This window comes from Macaca fascicularis, chromosome 16 (assembly GCF_037993035.2).
Source record: "Macaca fascicularis isolate 582-1 chromosome 16, T2T-MFA8v1.1".
Classification (NCBI taxonomy): domain Eukaryota; kingdom Metazoa; phylum Chordata; class Mammalia; order Primates; family Cercopithecidae; genus Macaca; species Macaca fascicularis.
The window spans coordinates 46,720,314-46,734,216 of record NC_088390.1 but is presented as its reverse complement, the minus strand read 5'-3'; the positions used below and the strand labels follow the sequence as shown (position 1 = coordinate 46,734,216).

The following is a 13,903-nucleotide window of genomic DNA, read 5'->3' as shown; positions in this document are numbered from 1 at the left end:
TAAAATTAAAAGATCATTAAGAAAACGAAGTTTAGGCTGGGCATGGTGGCTCACACCTGTAATCCCAGCACTTTGGGAGGCCAAGGCAGGTGGATCACAGGGTCAAGAGATCGAGACCATCCTGGCCAAGATGGTGAAACCCTGTCTCTATTAAAAATACAAAAATTATCCGGGCGTGGTGGCGGGGACCTGTAATTTCAGCTACTCAGGAGGCTGAGGCAGGAGAATCACTTGAACGCGGGAGGCGGAGGTTGCAGTGAGCCGGAATTATCCACCCTGGCAACAGAGCCAGACTCTATCTCAAAAAAAAAAAAAAAAGAAAAGTGAAGTTGAGGCCTGGCGTGGTGGCTCACCCCTGTAATCCCAGCGCTCTGGGAGGCCAAGGCGGGAGGATCACTTGAGGCCAGGGGTTTGAGAGCAGCCTGGCCAACATGGCAAAACCCTGTCTCTACTAAAAATGCAAAAATGCAAAAATCAGCTGGGCTTGGTGGCGGTCGCCTGTAATCCCAGCTACTCGGGAGGCTGAGGCAAGAGAATCCCTTGAACCCGGGAGGCGGAGGTTGCAGTGCACTCCAGCCTAGGTGACAGAGGCGACCCCCGTCTCAAAAAAAAAAAAAAAAAAATTGGCTTTCTTTTTTTGTTGGGGATGGGGATGGGCAGCAGTGGTGGAAGGCATACTTAAGTCTCTCTGTGCTTACTAATTTAAATCTTTCTGACAGATTTCTGGGTCAGTAAGGGTGAGAGCCAGACTCCAAACTATAGTAAATTTTCCGAGGAGATTTGTGTAAGTATTCTAACGTTTCAACTATGTCGTGGATATTTTTAAACTTCAAAATGTGTGAAAATTTAGGAAACAGGGAAAAAAAAAAAAAAGAATATCATATAATTCAGCCACAGCCACAATGGAGAGCACCAGTATGTATTAATACACTGATAATTTTGGTACGTTTGGTACATTTGTAAATTTAGAATACCAAATGTAGTGTTTAAATTCTCATCTTGGCCAGACACTGTGGTTCATTCCTACAATCCTAGCACTTTGGGAGGCTGAGGTGAGAAGATCACCTGAGTCCAGGAGGTGGAGAGCAGCCTGGGCGACATAGAGAGACCCTGTCTCTAGAAAAAAAAATGTTAAAATTAGCTGGGCATGGTGACAAGGGCTTGTAGTCCCAGCTACTCAGGAGGCTGAGGTGGGAGGATCCCTTGAGCCAGGGAGGTCAAGGCTGCAATGAGCCGTTATTGCTCCAGTCTGGGGAATAGAGTGAGACCCTGTCTCAAAAAAAAAATTTCTCCTGTTAACATACTCCTAACACTGAAGGTATATTAAAAGTTTATTAGTGCACTTGGAGCTGCATTTCACCTAAGTAACTTGACTGAAACGTGACATATTTGAAGAAAGAAAGTACTGAATTGATAAAATTTGACCTGGTGACAGGCATTATCTGATAAATTTTCTTTTTTTTTTTAATTTAAGTTTTAGGGTACATGTGCACAACGTGCAGTTTTGTTACATATGTACACATGTACCATGTTGGTGTGCTGTACCCATTAACTCGTCATTACATTAGGTATATCTCCTAATGCTATCCCTTCCCACTTTCTTTCCACTGGCATCTGGACTGTTGGAAATAGACATTTTAATTTTAATTAACCAATTCAAAAAGCATTCGCCAATTACTTACTGAGTGTTAAGAATAATACTAGATATTGCAGAGAGAGACATAATAAAGAGTCTCAGGCCAGGCACGATGGCTCACACCTGTAATCTCAGCACTTTGGGAGGCCAGAGCAGGTAGATCACTTGAGGTCAGCAGTTCAAGACCAGGCTGGCCAATATGGTGAAACTCCATTTCTGCTAAAAATATAAAAATTAGGGCCAAGTGCAGTGGCTCATGCCTGTAATCCCAGCACTTTGGGAGGGTGAGGCAGGCGGATCACCTGAGGTCAGGAGTTCAAGACCAGCCTGGCCAACATGGCGGAACCCCTCCTCCACTAAAAATACAAAAATTAGCCAGGCTTGGTGGTGCGCGCCTGTAATCCAGCTACTCAGGAGGCTGAGGCAGGAGAATTACTTGAACCCCAGAGGCAGAGGTTGCAGTGAGCAATATTGTGCCACTGCACTCCATCCTGGGCAACCGAGCAAGACTCCATCTCAAAAAAAAAAGCAGTTTCCATCTCATGGTGATGGAAATGGTTAGACCTGAAAACAAATAATTACAGTGTTTTGGAGAAAACACTCTAATTGAAGGTTCTGTGAGATGCAATGGAAGCAAAAGGTAGAAGCATTTAACTTTGTCAGGCAAGAAATCTTTTATTAAATTTGTGATATTTAAGACGAAATCTTTTTTTTTTTTTGAGACAGAGTTTTGCTTTGTTGCCCAGGCTGGAGTACAGTGGTGCAATCTTGGCTCACTGCAGCCTCTGCCTCCTGGGTTTAAGTGATTCTAGTGCCTCAGCCTCCTGGATGAAATCTTAAGAATAAGTTGATATCTACCAGGACACAAGCAGTAGTAGGACATTGTAGATAGAAACATTATATGGAAAATGGTGGTATTGAAATACCATGGTCCTTTAAGGACTGTTTCTCATATTTGGAAGAGTAGGGTGCATAGAGTAGTAAGAGGTAAGTCAGGTAAGTAGGAGCTAGAAAATGACCTTGTGGGCCTCACTTAGTAGTTTGTTCTAATGGCCAAAGGGAAGCTACTGAGTTTTAAGCAACAGAATTATGTGACTGGATTTGTGTTTTTCAGAAAATTCATATGCTAATAGTAGCAATGCAAGCTCCATTAGGAGACTATTGTAAGTAGTTCAGGTACAAGATGAGGTCTTTAACTTGTCAGTGAAGTGGGATTCAAGAGGAAGAATGAGATTGGAGAGGTTATGAAATAGAATCAGTAGGGTTAAGTGTCCTAGATTGTTGCAGTTAAGCTGCGTCGCCCCCTCCACTACCCACACCAATTTTTCACACCTACCCATGTCTATAACCTTGGGTAGCCTCCTCCCAGACTGATTTAAGTGATTTGCTTTGACCCTTGGGACAATAGCAATTGTAATGTTAGTAGAGACTTGAAAAATTCTTCCACGTTGGGATTCACACTCTTACTGCTGGCAACCCTTTGCCACAATTTGATTAAATCAAGGCTAGCCTCCTAGAAGATAAGACCACTTTGAGATTGTCCCTAGCTCTCCCAGCCTTCCCAGTTGTCTCAGCATTCTCAGTTGAAGCCCCAAACATATGTGTGAGGCCATCCTAGAATGAGCCAGTCTACACATAGAATTATAGGAAATATAGATTCTCTTCTCTTTTTTTTTTTTTTCTTTCTTTCTTTTTTTTTGAGATGGAGTCTCGCTCTGTCACCCAGGCTGGAATGCAGTGGCCTGATCTCAGCTCACTGCAACCTCTGTCTCCTGGGTTCAAGCTATTCTGCTGCCTCAGCCTCCCGAGTAGTTGGAACTACAGGCACCTGCCACCATGCCCAGCTAATTTTTTTTTTTTTTTTTTTTTTTGAGACGGAGTCTCGCTCTGTCACCCAGGCTGGAGTGCAGTGGCCGGACCTCAGCTCACTGCAAGCTCCGCCTCCCGGGTTTACGCCATTCTCCTGCCTCAGCCTCCCGAGTAGCTGGGACTACAAGCGCCCGCCACCTCGCCCGGCTAGTTTTTTGTATTTTTTAGTAGAGACGGGGTTTCACCATATTAGCCAGGATGGTCTCGATCTCCTGACCTCGTGATCCGCCCGTCTCGGCCTCCCAAAGTGCTGGGATTACAGGCTTGAGCCACCGCGCCCGGCCTAATTTTTGTATTTTTAGTAGAGACGGGGTTTCACCATATTGGCCAAGCTTTTCTTTAACTCCTGACCTTGTGATCTGCCCGCCTCAGCCTCCCAAAGTGCTGGGATTACAGGCATGAGCCACCATCCCTGGCCTATAGATTATTTTCTTTTAAGCCTCTAGGTTTGGGGCAGTTGGTTTCATAACAAGATTAACTGATAACCTAACTAACCAAGTATATGGGGCAGGTAAGAGGAATAGTCTAAGACAAATCTTCATTTTTTAGCATGGATAGATGGATAAATCAATATTGGGAAGTTATATTAGAATTAGTAAATTGGTGGCATTACCAGATGAATAGGGAATTTTTCTGAAAGACCAAGTTTGGACAGATATCAATAAATTTGGCTTGGAAATACTGAGTCTTCGGAGTTCCTGGGAAACATACAGGTGAAGATATCCAGTTGGCAATTTGATGTAAGGATCTGGAGATAGAAAATTTGAAGTAAAAGCTGTGACTTTAAATAACATTGCCTATTTCTCATTTATGCATTTTCAGAGCCTTTTTTTGTAGATTCTTTGTAGACAGTGTTGTCTACAAATAGAAACAGCTTCTTCCTTTCTGATGCCTGTGTCTTTTATTTCTTGCTTTATTGTGTTAACTGTAACTGCCAATGTGATGTTATTAATAAATTAAATAGAAATGGTGACAGTAGACATCCGTGCCATGCTCCTGATTTTAAGGGGAATTCATTCAACCTTTTACCATTAAGGATGTCAGGATGTCAGCTGTAAGTTTTGCTCATTTGTTTGTTTCCTTTTTTTTTTTTTTTTTTGAGACGGAGTCTTACTCTGTTGCCCAGGCTGGAGTGCAGTGGTGCCGTCTCAGCTCACTGCAACCCTCACCCCCAGGGTTCTAGCAATTCTCCTGGCTCAGCCTCCCAAGTAGCTGGGATTACAGGCGCCTGCCACCATGCCTGGCTAATTCTTTTGTATTTTTAGTGGAGACGGGGTTTCTCCATGTTGGCCAGGCTGGTCTCGAACTCCTGACCTCAGATGATCCACCCACCTTGGCTTCCCAAAGTGCTAGGATTACAGGCGTGAGCCACCGCGCCCGGCCTGTTTGTTTCTTTTTTTTGAGATGGAGTCTCACTCTGTCGCACAGGCTAGAGTGCATTGGTATGATCTCGGCTCCCTGCAATTTCCACCTCCCAGTTTCAAGTGATTCTCCTGCCTCAGCCTCCCCAGTAGCTGGGATTACAGGAGCCTACCACCATGCCCGGCTAATTTTTGTATTTTTAGTAGAGACAGGGTTTCAACATGTTGACCAGGCTGGTCTCGAACTCCTGACCTCAGGTGATCCACCCACCTTGGCCTCCCAAAGTGCTGGGATTACAGGCGTGAGCCGCCATGCCTGGCCTGGACAATTTCTCTTGATCCATCGTCACTAACTCTTTCCTCTATTGGTAATCTTTATCCTATTACTGATATCATCTAGTGAAATTTTTTATTTCAGATATATTTTTCAGTCGTAAACTTTCTGTTTGGTTCCTTTTCAGTTTTTTCTTCTGTTGAGAACTTCTATCTCAACATTTACTTCAAGCATGTTCACTTTTATCTTATAGAGCATGATGAGCTGTCTTAAAGTCTTTGATAATTCAATCATCTTGGCATTGGTATCTGTTGATTATCTTTTTCGCTTGAGAATGGTCACTTTTTCATGACTCTGTGTGTGTTGAATAATACCAGTTTGTATGCTGAACAGTTTGGATATTCCATTGTGACTCTCTAGGTCCTATTAAAATCCTCCAGAGAATGCTGATTTTAGTTGTTTTCAGCATTCAGTCATCCTGGTTGGATTCAGACTGCAAGGTCTGTCTTGCCTTCTTTTCTCCCTGTGGATTCCAATGTCAAGACAGTTTTCAAAGCCTGTCCTGTGCTGCTTTAGATCATCCTACATCTGTCTGTGCCCTTTGGGGGTTAGACTTGGACTTGTGCCTTGTGATGTTGTTCAGTGTTTGAGGCTTTTGCTGTGCTGCTTTGGGGTATTCTGTGTATATGCACCTCAGGAATGAGCCCTGGACAGATGCTTATTCGTGCACGGAAGCAGGAGAACCCTTCTCTAGGTCTCCTCTCTGGGATTCTTCTCAACTTCCTGCCTGCCCTAGAGCCGGAATGATGGGGCTTCTCAAGGAGGGTTAGTTGCCCATGCCACTGCCACAGCAAGAGAGAGAGGGAATAAATGGACATTTCTCCCTTCCAGCTCTGAGACCCAGGGACTCATTTTCTGAGTTCCTTGATCTACACAGACAGGGCTTCTCTGGGAGTTTTAGCTGTCCACACTGCACTGCCACAGCTCACTGCGTGCCTATCCTCAGATCACACACACACACACACACACACACACGGAAACTCACTCCCATGTGGGCCCCTTTCTCCAAGTTTGACTCTGCATTTGTTTACTTTTCAGAGTGCACAGGTAGTTGCTTTTTGTATTTATTCCAGAGTGTTTAGTTATAACCAGCAATAGAAAGAAGCTATAGTCGACTACTCCATCTCGACTGCCACTGGACTCTTAAAATGTTAATACTTCTTTTTTTTTTTTTTTTCTTTTTTTTGAGACAGGGTCTCACTCTTTTCCCCAGGCTGCAATGCAGTGGCACTGTCACTGCAGCCTCAATCTCCCAGGCTCAAGTGATCCTCTAGCCTCAGCCTCCTGAGTAGCTGAGACTACAGGTGCACACTACTGCATCCACTAATTTATTTTTATTTTTGGTTTACTTTTTTTTTTTTTTGAGACGGAGTTTTGCTCTTGTTGCCCAGGTTGGAGTGCAATGCTGCGATCTCGGCTCACTGCAACATCCGCCTCCTGGGTTCAAGTGATTCTCCTGCCTCAGCCTCCTGAGTAGCTGGGATTACAGGCCCCTGCCACCATGCCTGGCTAATTTTTTGTATTTTTAGTACAGACGGGGTTTCACCATGTTGGCCAGGCTGGTCTAGAACTCCTGACCTCAAGTGATCCACCAGCCTCGGCCTCCCAGAGTGCTGGGATTACAGGCGTGAGCCACTGTGCCTGGCCCACTAATTTATTTTTTATAGAGATGGGGTCTTGCTTTGTTGCCCAGGCTGCTCTTGAACTCCTGGCCTCAAGCTATCCACTCATCTTGGCCTCCCAAAATGTTAGGGTTACAAGTGTGAGCCACCATATTCAGCTTATTTCTTAAATGAGTCATTAAATGTATGTCTCTTTCACTATACTGAATGTCAGCAGGAACAATTCTGATTTTGTTTATTTTGTTTTGTTGTGTTGTGTTGTATTGTATTGTATTGTATTGTATTGTATTGTATTGTATTGTATTGTATTGTATTGTATTGTATTGTATTGTATTGTATTGTATTCTGGTATCTCACTCTGTAGCCTTGGCTGGAGTGCAGTGGCGTGTTTTCAGCTCACTGCAATCTCCACCTCCTTGGTTCAAGTGATTCTCCTGCCTCAGCCTCCCAAGTAGCTGGGATTACAGGTGTGTGCCACCAAGCCCAGCTAATTTTTGTATTTTTTGTAGAGACGAGGTTTCTCCATGTTGGCCAGGCTGGTCTCAAACTCCTGGCCTCAAGTGATCTGCCCTCCTCAGCCTCCCAAAGTGCTGGGATTACAGGCATGAGCCATTGCGCCTGGCCTATTTTATTTTACTTTTTAAACTTTTAAATTTTATTTTATTTTGTATTGTATTGTATTGTATTGTATTGTATTGTATTGTATTGTATTGTATTGTATTTTTTTGAGACAGAGTCTTGCTCTGTCACCCAGGCTGGAGTGCAATGGTGTGAGCTCAGCTCACTGCAACCTCCGCCTCCCAGTTTTAAGCAATTCTCCTGCCTCAGCCTCCCTAGTGGCTGGGATTACAGGCACCTACCATCATGTCCTGCAAATTTTTGTATTTTTGTAGAGATGTGGTTCCACCATGTTGGCCAGGCTGGTCTTGAACTCCTGACCTCAGGTGATCCTCCTGCCTGGCCCTCCCAAAGTGCTGGGATTACAGGCGTGAGCCACCGAGCCCAGGTTTATTTTTATTTTTATATTTTTGAAACGGAGTCTCACTTTGTCACCCAGGCTGGAGTGCAGTGGCATGATTTTGGCTCACTGCAACCTCTGCCTCCTGGGTTCAAGCGATTTTCCTGTCTCAGCTTCCCAAGTAGCTGGAATTACAGGCATGTGCCACCACTCCTGGCTAAGTTTTGTATTTTTAGTAGAGACGGGGTTTTGCTATATTGGTCAGACTGGTGTCAACTCCTAATGTCAGGTGATCTGCCCGCCTCAGTCTCCCAAAGTGCTAGGATTACAGGCATGAGCCACTGCGCCTGGCCTGGCTTTGTTTATTACTGTATCTAATGCCTAATATAGTTCTTGGCATATACTAAGTGGCCAATAAATATTTATGGAATAAACGAATGAATGGACACTTTTCAAACCTCGTCCTGCTTGACATTTTTGCAGCATTCTACACTATAGGTTGTTGTTTAGGAAAGAATCTTTCTTTCCTAAGGTTACAGCTTCAGATATTGCTGTGAAAATGGGGACACCTACATAGTCACCCACATAGGCACAAGTACAAACTTAGAGAATAATAAATGCTCAGTCACCATTTCCTCATCCGAGAAGAGAGTGGATACAGTCATCCCTCAGTATCTCTAGGGAATTGGTTCCAGGACCCCATGTGGACACCAAAATCCATGGATGCTCAGGTCCCTTATATACAATGATGCAGTATTTGCATATAATCTATGCACATCTATATGCTTTAAATCATCTTAGATTTCTTAAAATATTTAATACAATGCAATTGCTATATAAATAGTAATTATACTATTATTACTTAGGGAATAATAAGGGAAAAAAGTCTATACATGTTTAGTTCAGACACAACCATCCTTTTTTTCGCCACCCAAATTTTTTTTTTTTTTTTTTTTTTTTTTTTTTTGAGGTGGATTCTCACTCTGTCACATAGGCTGGAGTGCAGTGGCACAATCTCGGCTCTCTACAACCTCTGCCTCCCGGGTTCAAGTGATTCTCCTGCCTTAGCCTCCCAAGTAGCTGCGATTACAGGTGTGTGCCACCATGCCCAGCTAATTTTTGTATTTTTAGTAGAGACTGGGTTTCACTATATTGGCCAGGCTGGTCTCAAACTCCTGACCTCAAGTGATCTGCTCACCTCAGCCTCCCAAAGTGAGTCACTATGCCAGGCCTGCCCCTAAGTATTTTCAGTCCTTGGTTGGCTGAATCTACAGATGCAGAAACCACAGATGTGAAACCCATGGATACAAAGGGCTATTTGTGGCGCGGTGCGGTGGCTTATACCTGTAATCTCAGCACTTTGGGATGACATTCCACCATTGTGATTTGTTTCTACCCCACCCTAACTGATCAATGTACTTTGTAATCTCCCCTACCCTTAAGAAGTTTCTTTGTAATTCTCCCCACCCTTGAGAATGTACTTTGTGAGATCCACCCCCTGCCCCCAAAACATTGCTCTTAACTCCACCGCCTATCCCAAAACCTGTAAGAACTAATGATAATCCCGCCCCCCATGCTGACTCTCTTTTTGGACTCAGCCCGCCTGCACCCAGGTGAAATAAACAGCCATGTTGCTCACACAAAGCCTGTTTGGTGGTCTCTTCACATGAACATGTGAAACAACATATGCATCACTGCACTCCAGCCTGGGCGACAAAAGCGAAAACTCCGTCTCAAAAAAAAAAAAAAAAAAATGTTATTTTCTCCCCTCATGGAAGTTAGAACGAAACTAGGAATATAACACAAGTATGCCAAACCATTTAAACCAAATGAGAACTGGGGGGAAAAAAGCCAAACTAATGAAGGCCATTTTTAATAAAAATAATACCATTTTATTATCCGCTAAATGAAAAATTAACACTCCAGGCCTGGCGCCTGTAATCCCAGCACTTTGGGAGGCCAAGACAGGTGGATTCACGAGGTCAGGAGTTCAAAACCAGGCTGGCCAACATGATGTAACCCCGTCTACCAAAAACACAAAAATTAGCTGGGCAGAGTGCCAGGCGCCTGTAATCCCAGCTGCTTGGGAGGCTGAGACAGGAGAATCACTTCGATCCGGGAGGCGGAGGTTGCAGTGAGCAGAGATCATGCCACTGCACTCCAGCCTGGGCAACAGAGCGAGACTCCATCTCAAAGAAAAAAAGAAAAGAAAAGAAAAATTAACACTCTGAGTTACTCCTCAAATGTTTCAGGAATGCATACCTGAGCCATCAGCTGTTTCATGTAAGGATGAAAGAGGAAGGAAACAGAAATTTGTGTTAAAAGGAAGCAAGCTGGGGCCAGATGTAAAGAAAATAAGGGACACACCTGGGCAGGAAGAGAGGAAAAAACATTCTATGAGGAAAGAGAGACTGGTACAAAGAAAAAGAGAAAGTAAAATTTTCCTATCTGGGTGAAGAATATTAAGAAAATTGGCCACATGCTGTGGCTCCCGCCTGTAATCCTAGAACTTTGGGAGGCCAAGGCAGGAGGATCACGTGAGCCCAGGAGTTTGAGACCAGCCTGGGCAACACAGGGAGACCCTGAGCTACAAAAATCAAAAATTAGCCAGGCATGGTGGTGCACGCCTGTGGTGCCAGCTACTTTGGAGGCTGAGGTGGGAGGATCATTTGAGCCCTGGAGGTTGAGTCTGCAGTGAGCCATGATCATGCCACTGCACTCCAGCCTGGGCAACAGAGTGAGATCCTGTCTCAAAATAATAATAATAGTGGCCGGGCGCGGTGGCTCAAGCCTGTAATCCCAGCACTTTGGGAGGCCGAGACGGGCGGATCACGAGGTCAGGAGATCGAGGCCATCCTGGCTAATATGGTGAAACCCCGTCTCTACTAAAAATACAAAAAACTAGCCGGGCGAGGTGGTGGGCGCCTGTAGTCCCAGCTACTCGGGAGGCTGAGGCAGGAGAATGGCGTAAACCCGGGAGGCGGAGCTTGCAGTGAGCTGAGATCCGGCCACTGCACTCCAGCCTGGGCGACAAAGCGAGACTCCGTCTCAAAAAAAAAAAAAAAAAAATAATAATAATAATAATAGTAATGAAAGTTTAAAATAATATTAAGAAAATAATATCCAAAATTTGGAAATGAGCAGAAGAGATGACTGAGTCTTTTCCATGGAATGCAGGATGTTGTTTAGACCCTCTGGGAATTATCTGATTATGTAGGTGTGTGCATCGTAATTTGATTTTCTTTTTTTTTTTTTGAGACGGAGTCTCGCTCTGTCACCCAGGCTGAAGTGTAGTGGTGCGACCGTAGCTCACTGCAACTTCCGCCTCCCCAGTTCAAGTGATCCTCCTGCTTCAGCTTCCCAAGTAGCTGGGATTACAGGTGTGCACCACCACGCCCAGCTAATTTTTGTATTTTTAGTAGGGACGGGAGTTTAACCATGTTGGCCAGGGTGGTCTCAAACTCCTGAGATCCTTTGGCCTTGGGCTCCCAAAGTGCTGGGATTACAGATGTGAGTCATTGCACCTGGCCTGACTTATTTTCTGTTTATATTTGCATAAGAGACAAGTTTTTAACTTATGAAAATTTTATCTTAATGATTTGTGTAGGAATATAATGATTAGCTAAGAAGCAGGTAAAAAGAGGACCTAGACTTTGGATTCAATAATAATAGGCAATAGGAGAATGACAAAGGAGAGCCACTGTGAAGTTAACAAATAGCCCACTGGTGTTTTGGCTTTTTTTTTTTTTTTTTTTTGAGACAGAGTCTTGCTCTGTCACCCAGGCTGAAGTGCAGTGGCACGACCTCGGCTCACTGCAACCTCCACCTCCCTGGTTCAAACAATTCTCCTGCCTCAGCCTCCTGAGTAACTGGGATTACAGGTGCCTGCCACCGTACCTGGCTAATTTTGGGGTTTTTTTTTTTGTTTTTTTTTTAGTAGAGATGGGGTTCAACATGTTAAGCTATTTTCACTTCTGTGGATCAGTTAAGCTATTTTCACTTCTGTGGATCTTCAGTTGCTTCAGGCCCTCTGGATGTATATGTGCAGGTCACTGGGGATATGATGACTTAGCTTGGGCTCAGAGGCCTGACACTGGAAAATAAAGACCCATTTTCAGTACATTGTTTTGAATATATCCACATTTGATCCTAAAGTAATGTACTTTATTTTTTTAAAATTGTCATTATTATTTTTTTAAAAAGACATTTATGGCTGGGTGTGGTGGCTCACACCTGTAATCCCAGCACTTTGGGAGGCCGAGGCAGGTGGATCACCAGGTTAGGAGTTCGAGACCAGCCTGGCCAGTATAGTGAAACCCCGTCTCTACTAAAAATACAAAAATTGGCTGGGCATGGTGGTGTGCCCCTGTAGTCCCAGCTACTTGGTAGGCTGAGGCAGAAGAATCGCTTGAACCCAGGAGGCGGAGGTTGCAGTGAGCCGAGATTGCGCCACTGCACTCCAGCCTGGGTGACAGAGCAAGATTCTATCTCAAAAAAAAAAAAAAAAAAAAGACATTTAGCATCACGATCAGACTATTACATTTAGCAATGAACAGCATGGGTGCAAAAACAAACAAACAAACAAACAAACAAACAAACAAAAAAAAAACTACATTAGAACCCTTTGTTGGAATGCTTTACACTTTCCACAGAAGAGAAACTAATAACCTGTTATACAATTAGTCACAAATACAGTCCTCGAGTTTTTTGCCCATACACATGAGTATTTTTCTAAAACATGTCTTCTTTGTAGCAGTTATGCCCTGCCACCACTGTGCTTGGCTGAGTTCACAAATCTGTTGTAACCTGTAGCTTCCCTGTCACTTCTCTGGCTCTCTTCTCCTGCTAAGCTTTGTTTCCTAATTAAAATCTTCTGCCACTGCCATAGCTACTTCTGCTACTGGAACCTCCATAGCCACCTTAGTTTCATGGTTTGGCAAAGTATTGGCCTGTACCACCATTGGGGCCAGAGCTTCTGCCTCCAAAGTTTCCTCCCTTCATCGGTCCCAAATTTGAAGACTGATTGTTTTAATTGCCAAAATAATTGTAGCTTCCAACACCTCCAAAATTGCTTCCATCATTACCAATCCATTATAGCCATTCCCACTGCCACCATATCCACCACCACCAGAGCTGCCACCAAAGCCACCATGGTCACTGAAGTTTCCTCCACGACCAAAGTTGTCATTCCCTCTGAAACCACTTTCACAACCACCACCAAAGTTTTCAGAACAACTTTGACCTCTTTGACTGAATGAAGCACTAGCCATCTCTTGCTTTGACAGGGCTTTCCTAACTTCACAATTGTGGCCATTCATAGCATGGTATTTCTGAATGACAATCTTATCCACGGAGTCATGGTTATCAAAGGTTACAGGGGCAAAGCCCCTTTTCTGGCCACTGCCTCAGTCAGTCATGATTTCAATCACTTTAATTTTTTCGTACTGTTCAAAATAATCTCTTGGCCGGGCGTAGTGGCTCATGCCTGTAATCTCAGCACTTTGGGAGGCTGAGGCGGGTGGATCATGAGGTCAAGAGATCGAGACCATCCTGGCCAACATGGTGAAACCCTGTCTCTAATAAAAATACAAAAATTAGCTGGGTGTGGTGGTATGTGCCTGTAGTCCCAGCTACTTGGGATGCTGAGGCAGGAGAATCGCTTGAACCCAGGAGGCGGAGGTTGCAGTGAGCCAAGATCGCAGCACTGCACTCCAGCCTGGCAACAGAGCAAGACTCCATCTGAAAAAAAAAAAAAAGAATCTCTTAGGTGATGTTCTTCAATGTCTTTAGTGCCACCAACAAATATCTTTTTCACAGTTAAGGGGGCACCTGGTCTTTGAGAATCTTCTCTTGAGACAGCTCTCTTTGTTTCCACAACTCTTCCATCCACCTTGTGTGGCCTTTCATTCATGGCTGCATTCACCTCCTCCACAGTGGCATATGTGACAAACCCACAGCCCCTGGAGCACTTGGTGTTTGGATGTCTCATGACCACACAGTCCGTGAGCATTCCCATTGCTCAAAATGGCTCCTCAGGCTCTCATCAGTTGTTTCAAAGCTCAACCCCCTAATGAAGAGCTTCCTCAGTTGTTCGGGCTCTTTAGGAGACTCTGACTTACACAT

At 44.2% G+C, this 13,903-nt stretch overlaps 1 pseudogene; it reads right to left on the bottom strand.

Annotated features, from left to right (window-relative positions):
• Nucleotides 1–12,381: 12,381 nt before the first annotated feature.
• LOC107127819 (heterogeneous nuclear ribonucleoprotein A1-like) lies at nt 12,382–13,903 on the bottom strand (annotated as a pseudogene).